Source organism: Chenopodium album, chromosome 19 (genome assembly GCF_948465745.1).
Source record: "Chenopodium album chromosome 19, dcCheAlbu1.1, whole genome shotgun sequence".
Taxonomy (NCBI): Eukaryota; Viridiplantae; Streptophyta; class Magnoliopsida; order Caryophyllales; family Amaranthaceae; genus Chenopodium; species Chenopodium album.
In genome coordinates, this window is record NC_137852.1 from 31,476,930 (window position 1) to 31,491,078 (window position 14,149).

Here is a 14,149-nt window from a genome sequence, read left to right on the forward strand (position 1 = left end):
ACAACTTTCAAAAAGTCCTTACAATCACACCATCATTATCTTCCCCTCCCTTATATTTTCTTTCATTTTGTTTAATTTTACCTTTATTACCCTAAACCCCTAGTAATACATTTCACTCAATCCAAGTATACCGTCCTCGTGTGAGGTGTGAGCAACGATAAGATAAAATGTTTGAAGAAAGACAAAACGAAAGTTGCAATTTATTTAAACCTATTCAAAACATATATGGAAAACAAATATAGTAAAAAACATAAACATTTTTGTTTAAGCGCCATGATATTCATGTGACAAACTGGAACAAGACTCACATAAGCACTAAATTACTTCGTATATCACTAGTGCACTCAATGTCTCAATACAAAAGATTCAATTTTTTTTAAAACAAAAAAATTACTTTCTAGGACGGAGTTCAAATAGGTCAAAATTGTCAAAACCTTGGAAACAATGTTCCACAAACCTCATATAGCTCACATATTACCCTTACCGCCACTCCTACTTGAACCTTTCATAGAACCCTTGCCCTTGCCCGAACCTTTAACTGAGCCCTTGCCAGCTCCCTTGCCCTTGCCAGCTCCCTTGCCCTTGCCAGCTCCCTTGCCCTTGCCAGCTCCCTTGCCCTTGCCTGAACCTTTCTTACTTTGCTTGTTCATTCCCTGCTGTCTTGCATCACTCTTCATCCTCCTATCCACAAGAAGTTTTCCTTTCCCTGCCCTAACCTGGACCCCCTTTTTAGTGACAACTAATTCCTTCTTAGGCTTTCTGGGTGTTGCTGCTTTCTTGTAGAGTTGATTAATCATCCGTGACTTTGAACGATCAGGGAGATCATTCTGGTCGGCGATAGTGTTAGCCTTCTTCCGTACCTTCTCCATGGTCCTCATTGCAGCCCTCTTTTTTCTAGCTTTGGCTTCTGCAACCTTCTTAGCAGGACGTGCATTGATCTCTTTGAATCGGGCCTTTTCAGCATCTATCTCCTCCTTGGTGACAGGTTTCAATGGTTGGTTATGCCTCTTTTCATCTTCAGCAAACCAGCTAGGCAAGCCTTGATCATCAAATGTACGTTTGTTGTAACCATCATCCAATATCTCGTCTCTTTTTCTCTTTCTGAGCATCTTCTTTGCAGCAGCCAACACCTCACACTTTGTGTCAGTATCATAGTCCTCAGATTCATCATCTGAGCTACTGCTTGAATCAGTAACAGGAGCCGGAACAACCTCTAAATCATCTTGTATCTTTGCAGCCCTATTTTTTGGTGCTTCTGAGCCCAAAGAATGAGGCTTTGACCCATCTTTAGCTTTGTTTCTGAGGGCAATCTTCTTCTTTTGTACAGCTATCTGCAAGTCATCCTCATCACTACTATCCTTGCCTAGATCTCCCCCCTCTACAGCTTCAGTGAAAATGTCTTGACTATACCACCTGTTTTTGATTTCCTCTTGGGTTAGTTCTCTATTTTCATCAATAGGAACCACAAGTGGATTCGCTTCCTTATCAACCTGATCATTGTCAGAATCGTCATCTGGCTGATCTACGTCATTATTATCATCATCACTACCCTGCAAAAACAAATGTACAGACATCTTAGGTCAATCCAGTATTAAATGAACTCACACAAGCGAGACAGCAAAATTTTGGTATCAACTGCAAAAAGGTACATAGCACCCACCTTTCCACCACCAAAAAAAATTTAAAAAGAAGAAAAAAAAAAAGAATTATTTTGCCGACAAATGAACCAAAGATTTGCAGAAAAGGAACCTCAGAAGATAGCTTCAACAGTCACACAGCATTTCAAGGAAGCTATAACTTACATTGACAATAAAAAAAAAAACAAGCAGAAAGCCCATCAGTTCCAGCTTACCACAGTGAGCACGTCAGAGTATGCTTCCTTTGCACGCTTCCTCTGCTTTGTGCTACCATCATTTTTGGCCAAGAAACGTTCATAGGCTTCATCAAGAATCTTATCTAGTTGTTCATCATACCTGGGACAATCATAGGAGCACAACTTAGTGAGGTAGTACAAGATTACATACTCCCTCCGGGTTTTTTTTAAGTAGGTCTATTTGTTGTAAAGGTTATTTTATAAAAACGTGGCATAAAGGTCCTTTTATCACACTAAAGGTTGTGGCGAGGATCCTTTGACCAGATTCCGGCCCTTGACTCTTTTTTTTCCCGGCAAAAAAGTCATGGGCCTTGCGCGTGACCACTTAATATCCTTTTTCCCCCCTTTTTCCTTTATTAAACCCTAATTTCTTCATCATCAACCTTGATGCGAATCCTATTTTGTGAAAAAAAAAAAATCATCAAACTCCAATCCTAGAGTCCCTCACATTAAATTTGAAAGCAATTGAAGACAAACCGAACCATGTCATCGAGTAAAGTGAGGAAAAAGGATTTTGAGTGGTGCACGTGACATTTTTTGGTCGGAAAAAAAAAAGTCAATGGCCTAAATCCGGTGAAAGGACTCTCACCACAACCTAAGTGCGATAAAAAGACCTTTTGTGTCACCTTTTTTATAAAAGGACCTTTACAACAAATAGACCTACTTAAAAGGACCTTTTCTTACAAATTCTTCTTTTTTAAAGTGTTTAAATTTCCTTTTGCAACCTCTTTCTTTTTTTTTTTTTAATGTTACGTTAAATTTCCTGTTACGACAAACTACATTTTAATAATATATATCTCTCCGCTCATAGTCCCCACACATATCCACAACTACTTTTTAAGTTATTTTTCTCCTCACATTAATTATTTTATGATTTTTTAATACCCAATTACCTTATGTATTATTATACTAAAAACAATTAAGTTGTCTAAAATTATGTGCCAGCAAAAGTGTAACACTTAAATAACAGAGGGAATAACAAAATCATTACATGGGGGCACCAAAAGCCATTCAGAAACAAACAGAAATAAAGGGACCAACCTTGAACGCTCCTCATCAGAATCCAAGTCACTAGATTCACTATCCTCATCAGCTTCATTGTCTGCATCATCATCACTACCAGCCAATTCATCACCTTCAACATCTACTGTGGTATCAATAGTTGCTAAGTCGTCCTTGCCCTGAATGAAAGCAAACACAAATTAATATATAGGTAATACAGGAGCATACAGCTCAAGGTGCAGTACAGCTTTCTCAGTATAGTAGTATTAGTTCCCCATGACTACAATGTTAGCAACTTCAAAAAACTGCTCCAACTTAACAAGAAAACAGGTAATAAAGAGAACATTGAAAGCATCAATGAGACTAGAGCAACCACAAGCAAAAAGAGTTGAAAAAACAAGTCCAAGATCTGAATTAACAATTTCAACTGAAAAAATTTGATTTTTCATCAAGTCCCTTCAATAAACCTCCCCTCTTCAATAACGCAGAGATTAGAGCAACAGCCATCAAAGAGAGTTGAAAAAACAAGTCCAAAGCTCTATATTTATCCATCCAGTTACAATAATTTTACCGTACTAACAATTTCAACCGAAATAGAAATAGATTCTTCATCAAGCCCCTTCAATAAACGTCCCCCCCCCCCCCCCCCCTTCTTTCTGCAAGCCAGCTCCCCAAGAAATTGAAAAGAATAAGAAACAAGTATCCAAACTACATTTTGGAACCCCCCCCCCCCCTCTCTCTCTCTCTCTCTCTCTCTCTCTCTCTCTTCTGCAAGCCAGCTCCCCAAGAAATTGAAAAGAATAAGAAACAAGTATCCAAACTACATGTTTGGAATCCACAATTCAAGTAAAATAGCAGCTTATAATGACTAACCTTGATAGAAGCAAGAGAAAACAATTCATTGTCAACATAACCATCTTGTAGAGCATCTATTTGCATTCTTGTTGCTTTTCGTGCTTTATCCTGATCCAACAAACCAAATCATCAGAGAAAATCTTATTGTATAATACATCAACTTAAAAATCACCGGTAGTATGAATCCTATAGTAGAAAATTCACAAAGCATCATAAAATACACAAACATAATTTCAGGATATTTAGAGACTGATCATCAAAATGTACATTTATTAGAAGCTAAATGTGATTGGAGATACTGAGATTTTTTTTTTTTTTAATTGAATAAGTATATCATATAGGAGGTAGTTGAGTGATATTTGTAAATGTAAGAAAGTCAATATAACCCCTCCCCCCCAGCCAAAAAAAAAAAAAAAAAAAAAAAAACAAATCAAATTTGTTTGAGAGAATACAAAGAGGCACATTTAGTTGTTATGCACAGATATTGTTTAAAACAATGGATAAACCCAGCATGAAGAGCCAGAACGGACCACATCAACAGAACATCATTAGAGATCCTTTTCTTTTATAAGAATCAAGATCTTTAATACAAGGGATCTTTAGAATAAATAAGATCTTTAATATGGGCATTACATAGAAACAAGCCGCCAAGTAAAACCTCTTCCCCATAAAAATGCAAAGGCTCTATTCTCTTAAACAAACAGACAACAATTAGTAACTCCACCCCCTGTTTCATTGCCAGACCTGACTCAAGGCTTCATGGCTAATCCCAGTAATAAATCCTCACAAAGCTAAAAGGTCCAACAACAATCACAACTTACGACACCACATTCTTAATCAATCAAGAGCTACTGATAAAATTATGAGCATAATATCCTTTTTTTTATGGATTATAAAGTAAATCCATAAGCACAGGTACTTCAAACTCAAGGCTCATATTACCGAACAGTAAAAAATAAAAAATAAAACATAAACCTCAAAGCACAACAAGGCAAAAATGGTCGAAGAGCCTAGGTGCAAATCTAAAGCATAAGGTATGCCCAAAATTGAAGTGAGAGGTGCATATTATACAAATATATAACTTTGGTGCCAAAAAATGTTAATGTGCTCCTTGGTGCATTTCAAAGCACTTTTCTACGCCTCATTGAAATCTTTTGGCTAAACCCGCAAATAAGGACTATGTCAGGTGCACTTTTTATACAATGATTAGGGCTCAGTATTTGCCTAGTTTTCTAAACCAACTACAATTTATATTACATTATTTTTACTGCATGTGACGTCAACAAGTACTCTCCTTAAAATAACTTCGGGGGGGGGGGGGGGGGAATTGATGCATTCTGATATGTTTCATTAGGAAATTGATGGGAAAGGTTAGTGTTAATTAGTGTGTTAGGAAATGGGTTTGGGTGTTTTAAGTGAGTGGGCTAATTTTTTGAAAAAAAATTGTATGTGAAATGGTAGTTTGGTAAAGTAAAGTGGGTAAAGATGTTAGAAATAGAAAGGTTGCAACTAAAAAGAAATGTATCAAAATAGAAAAGTTACAACTAAAAGAGAATGGAGCAAGCATAAAATTTGGCTTCAGCTTCGGGTGTAAGTGACAGTGTTAACTATTAAAGATGCAGCAAAGCCATGTTTATTGGATATAAGTATATAACCTACAAGTCCATTGCACATGACAATATCAAAAATATTTCCCATGAGGATCTTTAATATCTATTTGATGCACAGCCACAAACATGTAATTATCTTCTGATACCCAGAGGTCTGGATTAGCTAGATAAGCTACTAATTACAGGACATGAAATTAACTATCTTTGATTTTGAAAAATAATAAATAAATGAATTATACCTTAGCCCGCCTCTTCGCAAGAATTTTCTTTTCACGTTTCTTTTTTCTCTCTACATCATGCGTCATCCTCGTCCCCATCCCCATCCCCATCCTCATCCTCATCCTCCTCTTAATCCACAATGTTGTTCTCCTGATCAATGTTTACAACAGTAGAAGTGATTTTCCCAATTGGAGAAAGAGCCTTCCGAATATTTATCCTCCATCTGTAGTAAAATTAGAACACAATTAATTTAAGAAAAAGAAAAATTAATGCAAATGATCATTATAATCCAAGAAGAAAACGGAACATGCAGCCATATTTGTGAAAACAAAGGTAACAAATCATCTGAAAGCTTGAAATTGGGTAGCCATATATGTGTTCCTCAAAACAATATTCTGTTGAAGGAGATATTTAGAACCATTACTATGTAATATAAGCCGTGTTCATTCTCTGAACATCAATGTCAGGATAAACCAAGAAATTTATATGCATGTTCTAGTTATATATATACATGGAACCTATGTTACCTGGACACGGCATTTTGGCCGGCATACCCGGGTCGATACGACGCGACACCGATCCGGGTATGAAATCCGTTCCGGATACTCCATTTTGCTCTCGGGTACGGCGGCCATTGAAGGAGTTGAAGCTTTGAAGAAGATGAAGACGGTTCTCAAACAATTTCGAAGATGAACACGGTTACGAGTTTACAACGGCCATTGAAATACTTGAAGCTTTGAAAGTTTGAAGAATTAGATGAGGATAGGAAGAAAGTGATGTTGAAGGAGGTTTTGTGAGTATTGTGACTGTAAAATTTTTACAGTTGAAGAAGATGAACCGTTGAAGAAGATGAACTGACTCTCAAGCAAAATTTTGCTATTGTGATTATATTATATTTACTTTTACAGCTGTTAATTTGTACGAATACTTTTACAGTTTTACTTTAGACGTTTAGTATATTTATTTATTTATTTATTGAATTTAATTTTAAAACTTTAAAAAAAAACTGTGTGGGCAGTTGTTGCTTCCCAAGAAAAGTGGTACAAATTACTAGTATTAGATTATTACTAGTTTGTTGGCACTACTTTGGCTTCCCAAGCAAGGTTTCGAGTGTTTTTCTTTTGAGTGTTTGTATATACAGTACTATTTTTGATATATTATGGACAAAAGTATTGGAAAAATCTTACAACTAAATAACTGAAGTATATTAAATACAAATAATATGATACACTTTATTAAATAAATGGAGTATATATATAACTTTTATTTAATTTTTACACAAATGAAGTCTAATACTCCGTAATATTTTTTCAAAGAAGAAAACCGATACGCTTTAGTAATTAGATGGAGTTTGTCTATATTTGAAAAACAAATGAATTATAATAAATGATATTTGCTACATTTTTAAAAAGAAACATTTTTCAAAATAAATATTGTGTATAAAGAAATAAATTATTTTTTATTTGCAGCGTAGCCGCAAAATTTTTTATATATTTTTAATATAAAAGCTTAAAAGCTTGATTGATTAGTTCAATGGTTGGGAAATCACGCACATCCTAATTTTTATTTTTTACTAGAAAATGAGATTATAATTCATTGGTGAAATAAAAATAATTATAACTAGCTAATCGGTATCAACATCATAATATTTACCAATGATCGAATCAATTTATCGAATCAACATCATTATACTTACGTAGTAGTTTTAAATAAAACTAAACAACAAAGGAATCGTTTATAATAAGCTATTAGCTAACCTAATAAGAATCCAATAGAATGAGATTACCGAATCAATGTATTATCAATTTACCGATTGATCAATATCTAATTATGTATTGAAACAACATTAGTAAGCTATTGGCTAACCTAATAAGAATCCAATAGAACGATATTACCGAATCAATATATTATCGAATTATCAATTGATCAATATCTAATTATGTATACAACATTACAAGAACAACAATAAACAACAAAGGAATCGTTTATAATAAGCTATTGGCTAACCTAATAATAGAATCAGATTACCGAATCAATGTATTATCGATTTATCGATTGATCAATATCTTATTATGTATTGAAACAACATTAGAAAGCTATTGGTTAACCTAATAAGAATCCAATAGAACGAGATTATCAAATCAATGTATTATCAATTTATCGATTGATCAATATCTAATTATGTATTGAAACAACATTAGAAAGCTATTGGTTAACCTAATAATAAGAATCCAATAGAACGAGATTATCGAATCAATGTATTATCGATTTATCGATTGATCAATATCTAATAATTATGTATTGAAACAACATTAGAATGCTATTGGTTAACCTAATATAAGAACGAGATTATTGAATCAATGTATTAACGATTGATCAATATATAATTATGTATTGAATCAATTTAACGAACTAAATTATTGAATTAGTGTATGATTATTCGCTATCTCAATGAAGTATCCGTGTTACTTATATCGATACTACTATTGATATGGATATAAAGTAATATAAAAATATTCTTTCCAATCCTTCTTCCTCCATGACTACTCTAGCTATTCTCCATGACCCTTCCTCTTCCCTCATTAACTATTGTCTACCACTCTACTGGTAAACTCTTCCGCTTCTCCATATAGAATGGTTTTCAAAAACCCATATAAAAAGTGATGTTAGTAAAACACTCCACAAAATTTAGTATTTACAAGAAAATTTATCAGATCTCCAAATATCACAAGGTATGTTAGTAAATCAAATCAAATTCCCTCTTAACTATTTTCTTTTTCTTATGATAATCTTCAATTATATCGCATGCATTATTTTCTATGATAATCTTTTTCTTATGATAATCTACAAATTTTTATACTTTGTTATTTACTTGAATAATTTAATTGATTTGTTAGTCTTAAAATTTTGTACTTGTATCCAGCATCCATGCCTCGGCCAACCAAGAATGTAGGGTTTGACGAAACACCATTATGGACTCATGTCGAGGTTTTGCGTGTATCTGCTGGTGGAGGTGGTAACAAGACGTGGAGATGCAAGTATTGCAACAAAGAAGTCAGTGGTTCTTATTCTAAAGTGAAAGCTCATTTGCTTAAACTTGCCAAACAAGGTGTTGCACCTTGCACAATAGCAGACGACGTGTATCGCGAGATTAAGAGGGAAAATGATGAAGCTGAACAAAAGAAAAGGGCTCATAATTTAAGCGTCAAACAAAAGCAGGATTACATCTCTCTCCCAGAAGGTTCCGATTTAGCTCATACAAAAAAAAGAAAAGGTCAAATCGAGATAGCCTTCAATGTGTTAGAAAGGGAAGAAGCCGATAAAGAATGTGCGATGATGTTTTATACAGGCATGCTCTCTTTCAACTTTGCTAGAAATCCTTACTTCAGAAAATTTTGTCAAAGGCTAGCCAATGGAAGCTTGTATGGGTATACTCCTCCTACTTATGATAGACTTCGAACAACGTTGCTACTTCAATTGAAAGCTCATGTTGAGAAATTACTCCAACCTATTAGAGACAGTTGGGTGAAGAAAGGAGCTTCAATTTGCTCAGATGGTTGGCAAGATCTCAAATCGAAGCCTTTGATAAACATAATGGCTGCCTCAGCTTCTGGCCCTATGTTTCTGAAAGCTTTTGATGCAAGCGAAATCCTTACAAAAGATGCTGAGTATCTGGCAGGTTTGTTCTCTAAAATCATTGAAGATGTAGGCTCATCTAATATTGTTCAAATTGTAACTGATAATGCTGCTAATTATAAGGCTGCTGGTGGTTTGATTGAACAAAAATATCCTCAAATTTTTTTGGACACCCTGTGTTGTTCATTGCTTAAATTTGGTTTTGCGATCTATATGTGAGCCTAGTGAGAAAGCTGACCATTACAAAGAGTGTCAATGGATTTTAGAGTTAGTGAAGCAAGTTGATGAAATTAATTATTTTGTTCTGAATCATGGTTTGTCAAGAACAATTTTTGAACGTTATTCTGATTTAAGACTCTTAAAGGTTGCTGAAACTAGGTTTGGGTCTAAGATTGTGATGGCAACTAGGTTAAGATTACTAAAGGATGCTCTTGAAAAAACTGTAATGGATCCTGATTGGAAGAAATTCAAGGTCAATGGGAGGAATCCTGTTGAACTTAAGGCGAGGGAGGTTAAAGATCTGTTGGTGAGTGATGGATGGTGGGATAAACTTGACTATTTTCTTGAGTTTACACTGCCCATGATGAACTTCTTAAGGGCTGCTGATACAGATTCTTGTGTCTTACACTTGGTGTATGACATGTGGGATACGATGATCGAACAAGTGAAAAAAGTTATTTTCAATCATGAAGGTGCTGATTTTCTCACAGGCAGTCTCCATTTTATGATGCTATTCAAAATGTCATTGAGAGTAGGTGGAACAAAAGCAATACCCCTCTACATTGCTTGGCACATTCTTTAGTTCCTAGATACTACACTCAAGAATGGATACGAGGAGATGGCAGCATTCCAAGAGTACCTCCTAATGAAGATGAAGAGGTTTCATTAAATAGAAACAAGTGTTTACAAAGGCTTTTCCCAAATGCCGATGATGCTCGAAAAGTATTTCTTGAATATGGAACTTTCTCAGGGGGTTTAGGGTTCTTTAATGAGCCCCATGTCATTGCAGCAATGGCATATGAAGATCCTATGTCATGGTGGTCCAACTATGGCTCGGGAGCTCCAATGTTGCAAAGCCTTGCGTTCAAGCTACTCTCGCAACCCGCTTCTTCTTCTTGTTGTGAGAGGAATTGGAGCACATATGGTGGCATCCAAACTATTAAAAGAAACAAGCTTAATACTCAACGACTGGAACTTCTTGTCTATATTCACATCAACTTACGCTTGCTCTCTAGAAAGCAAAAGGATTATACAGAGGGACCAACTAAATATTGGGATATTGGTAAGTAGCTCATAATTCTTATTTGTTGTTTTCAAGTAAACATGTAAGTTGTAAATAATTTCTCATTTTATCTATTTTAACTTCTGTTGTTTTCATTTTTAATAGGGGGAGATAATATTGATGGAGATAGCTTGTTAGAAGTTGCTGACCTTTCCCTCAATGAACCAGAATTTGAAGCTATAGCATTTGATGACATTTAAGAAGAATTGAAGTGTTTTTTAGAGTTATCATAGTGCTGCCAATGATTTAGACATTTAGTTGAACAGTTGAAGAACATCTTTTGATATCTATATTGTTTTTGTATGACTCTGCTTGTGGTCTTTTATTACGTAGTCGGCATTGTTTGGGATATTTAGCTTTAATCAGTTTTAATGAGTTTATGTAATCAGTTTTATCCAGTTGAAGAACTTTTGTTATGCGTTTATCAGTTTATGTAATCAATTTTTAAATTTGTTGCACGAATTATCTATTTATTTTTTTCTTTAGAAAAATTATTGCCGTATCCGTACCCGAGTCCAATGTTAAGACGGTGTCCCCGTGTCCTAAATCTTTAAGAATGGCGTATCCGACACTCGGATACGTACCAATATCGGATACCCGTACCCGTGTCAATGTAACATAGCATGGAACTCAAATTTTTTTTTTCATGGCCAAAAAAAAAAAGGCATCTCTGAAACAAGACAAATCAGCATTTTAAAAAATGGGGATAAATAATAAATAAACTTACTTTAAAAGCTGCTTGAAATCTTGCTTCCCCAAAACACGCAGGTCTTCACATAGGGTTATAACCTGTCAAAGTTTCAGAACTCATAGAGGTAAGATTATTATAGCAGGACAAATGTGAAAAAATAGATACTACAGGAAATCACCTCCACAGTCGTCGAAGGATGCTCCTTCAAAGGCAAACTAGAATCATCACCAAAGCTGATGGATGTTACTTTGCCAAGAGTTTCAACAGGATCATCTGATGACCACACAAATTCAGCAGCAGGGCAAACCTTTCTCACTAGGGATACATCATCATTATACCTAAGAGTACCATTTATCAACAATCAAAAACAACCGAACAAACATGAACACAGCAGCATTTATTGCTAAGCATTAATCTATTTCCTTCTATAAACAAGTCCCAGTTTTTTGCAGCAAGGAAATACAAACATCATTGTTAGGAAGATTTCTGGGGAGCAGAGATGCACAAAACATACAGATATTCTTACTAGGTAAAAACTGAACACGGAACAACATATTGGCTTACACAGTATAGGTCCCTTAGACATGCAGGCAAAAGGTAATCAGATATCAGGAAATATAAAGTCTTTATTAAAGAATAAAGAAGTAAAGCGTCAAACTCACCCCTCACGGTTTCTCTTTTACTTTGGTTCGAATATATCATACGCCTGCATTGAATTCAGGTCAAAATAATAAAGATTAGGGCAATAAAAAAAAAATGGCCACTTCCAATAACACGCAAGGAATAACTAAAGGATATGTTCATATGTCCTATCCAATGTCTAGTTCAAATACCTTTGTTGATTCAATAGCTCCCTGAAATAAATGCTTGATATCTAGAAGGCGAGGGTCAATTTTTGCTGGAGCCTTGTACTTAAGACCAATAACATAAATTTCTGCAGATGTCGAACGACTGGCAACAGGTTTAGTTACCTCCACCTTTTCAAATAACTGCAAACCAATGATTCATTAAGAGAGGTTGGATTAATGAAAAGAAGGTAATCACGATGTAAATAATCAGATAGGAGATGACAAACTAGCTTTAGTATCCCAATTAAAGCACAAAAAAGTTCTAAAACTGCAAAGCATTTTGATTTGGCTACAACATATAGGTAATTATGAAATTTAGAATCGAAAACTCTGGCACTGCCCTAAGAATCATGTTTCACAGCACATTTAGAAAGAAGGTGCAGTACCTGCCTAAGACAGTAGTGCACGGCATTGTAATCCTGTGACCTGAAAACCCGAGACCACAAAGATATATGATTAATGAGATAATCTGTCCAAAAAACCAGCTCAACTCTTGAAGTAATTATAACCGAAGAACAAACAGATGAAATTTTGAATCTTTCATTACAGTCCATTACACATTAAGCTCAAATATCAATGTTTATAAAAGGCAGGACATAAGAAAAATAAGCTTTTGGTTCTTGGAAATCAGCAAATTATATGTCTCTAGATTGGCAATTGTGATTTTAGGAGCATATAAGACTTAAGGAACACATAGAATCCACAAACTACGATATTGGAGGACTTCCACAAACTACGTTGAAACGCAATAAATTGAGCAATTCAGAAAGGTCATTCCTTTTAAGTTTTAAAATTCGTTATTCAAATAGGCACTAACTTACAATGGTTCCACTCATAGAATTCAATCAAAACTGAAAGACAAAAATTATGTTTTCTTTGAGAAACAAAGACTTCCTCCATTTGTATAATATAACATCCCAACAAATTTTTTTAACAAAAGATTTTTCAATAAAAAAATACTACAATAAAAAAAGGTTTGGGGTCAGCTAACATGAATACGAGAATTACTCCCTCCGTATTTAAATACTTGCTCCATTTTACTTGGGCACGTATGCCGATGCTAGTCTTTGATCTATATAAGTATAAAATGTAACATTTAAAAATTAATAATTTATTCATTGAGACGATTCCAACAACTACCTATAAACATTAATGAAAGTAGGACAAATGAATAGTGTAAAAAATAGAAATGGAGCAAGTATTTAAAAACGGAACGGAGGGAGTAGAAAAGAAGCAAACCTTAGTGACAAAGGTACCCTTTGGAGCCAAGAACTCAGTAGCAAGCTTAACCGAATCAATAACTAAAGCATTCTGACTAGTAGCTTCCTGAGCCCAAGCACCACCGACATTAGGGGAACCATCATGAAGCACAAGATCAAAAGCCTTGAAGCCATTCTCAGCAAGCAGTTTCTTAATAGTGGAGCGACACTTGGGTTTGGTAATGTCTTCTTCAACGGAGATACAACCACGAATGGGGCGAATAGGAAAGAGATCGATGCCAAGAACGAGGGAACCAACAGGGACACGATTGACGGCGACTTGCATCCAACCACCTGGTGCGGCGCAAAGGTCGAGGACTGAGCGAGAAGCATGAAGAAGAGAGTATTTGGCGTCGAGTTGGATTAGCTTGAAGGCTGCTCGTGATCTGTAACCTTGTTCTTTGGCTAAGTGGTAGAATTTGTCTAATCTATGCTTTCCTTTTACTTTCCCCATTGTAAGAGAGAGTAGAGAGAGTCGGCAGTGGGAGGAAGAAGAAGAATAACAGAGTGAGAGATGAAGGGGATTATTAGGGTTTAAGCCACAATCAGATAATACATCTCCGCAGAATTACACTGACTTGCCGCATATACCCCTCGCTCGTGGATTTGGAGTCAACCCTTCTCTTATTCGAACTCCCCCTCTTTCTCCAATTTTGCAATTATTATTCTCAATTGTGTATATGCTTAGTCCACTTAAAGATGGGCACGGGCCCGTGCCGGCACAGCACGTCACGTATTATTAATACCTACACCTTCCTTTAGGCAAGCTTGCCTACACCCCCACCGTACCCCTACTAGATTATCATAATAGTCTTTCTAGATAACCCCACACTTTCCAATTACTGCATTTTTCTTCATCTCCACTTTCTCTCTC

General features: G+C 35.4%; 1 pseudogene; it reads right to left on the bottom strand.

Annotated features, from left to right (window-relative positions):
• Positions 1-239: 239 nt before the first annotated feature.
• LOC145593569 (adoMet-dependent rRNA methyltransferase spb1-like) lies at positions 240-13,903 on the bottom strand (annotated as a pseudogene).
• Between the last annotated feature and the right edge of the window lie 246 nt (positions 13,904-14,149).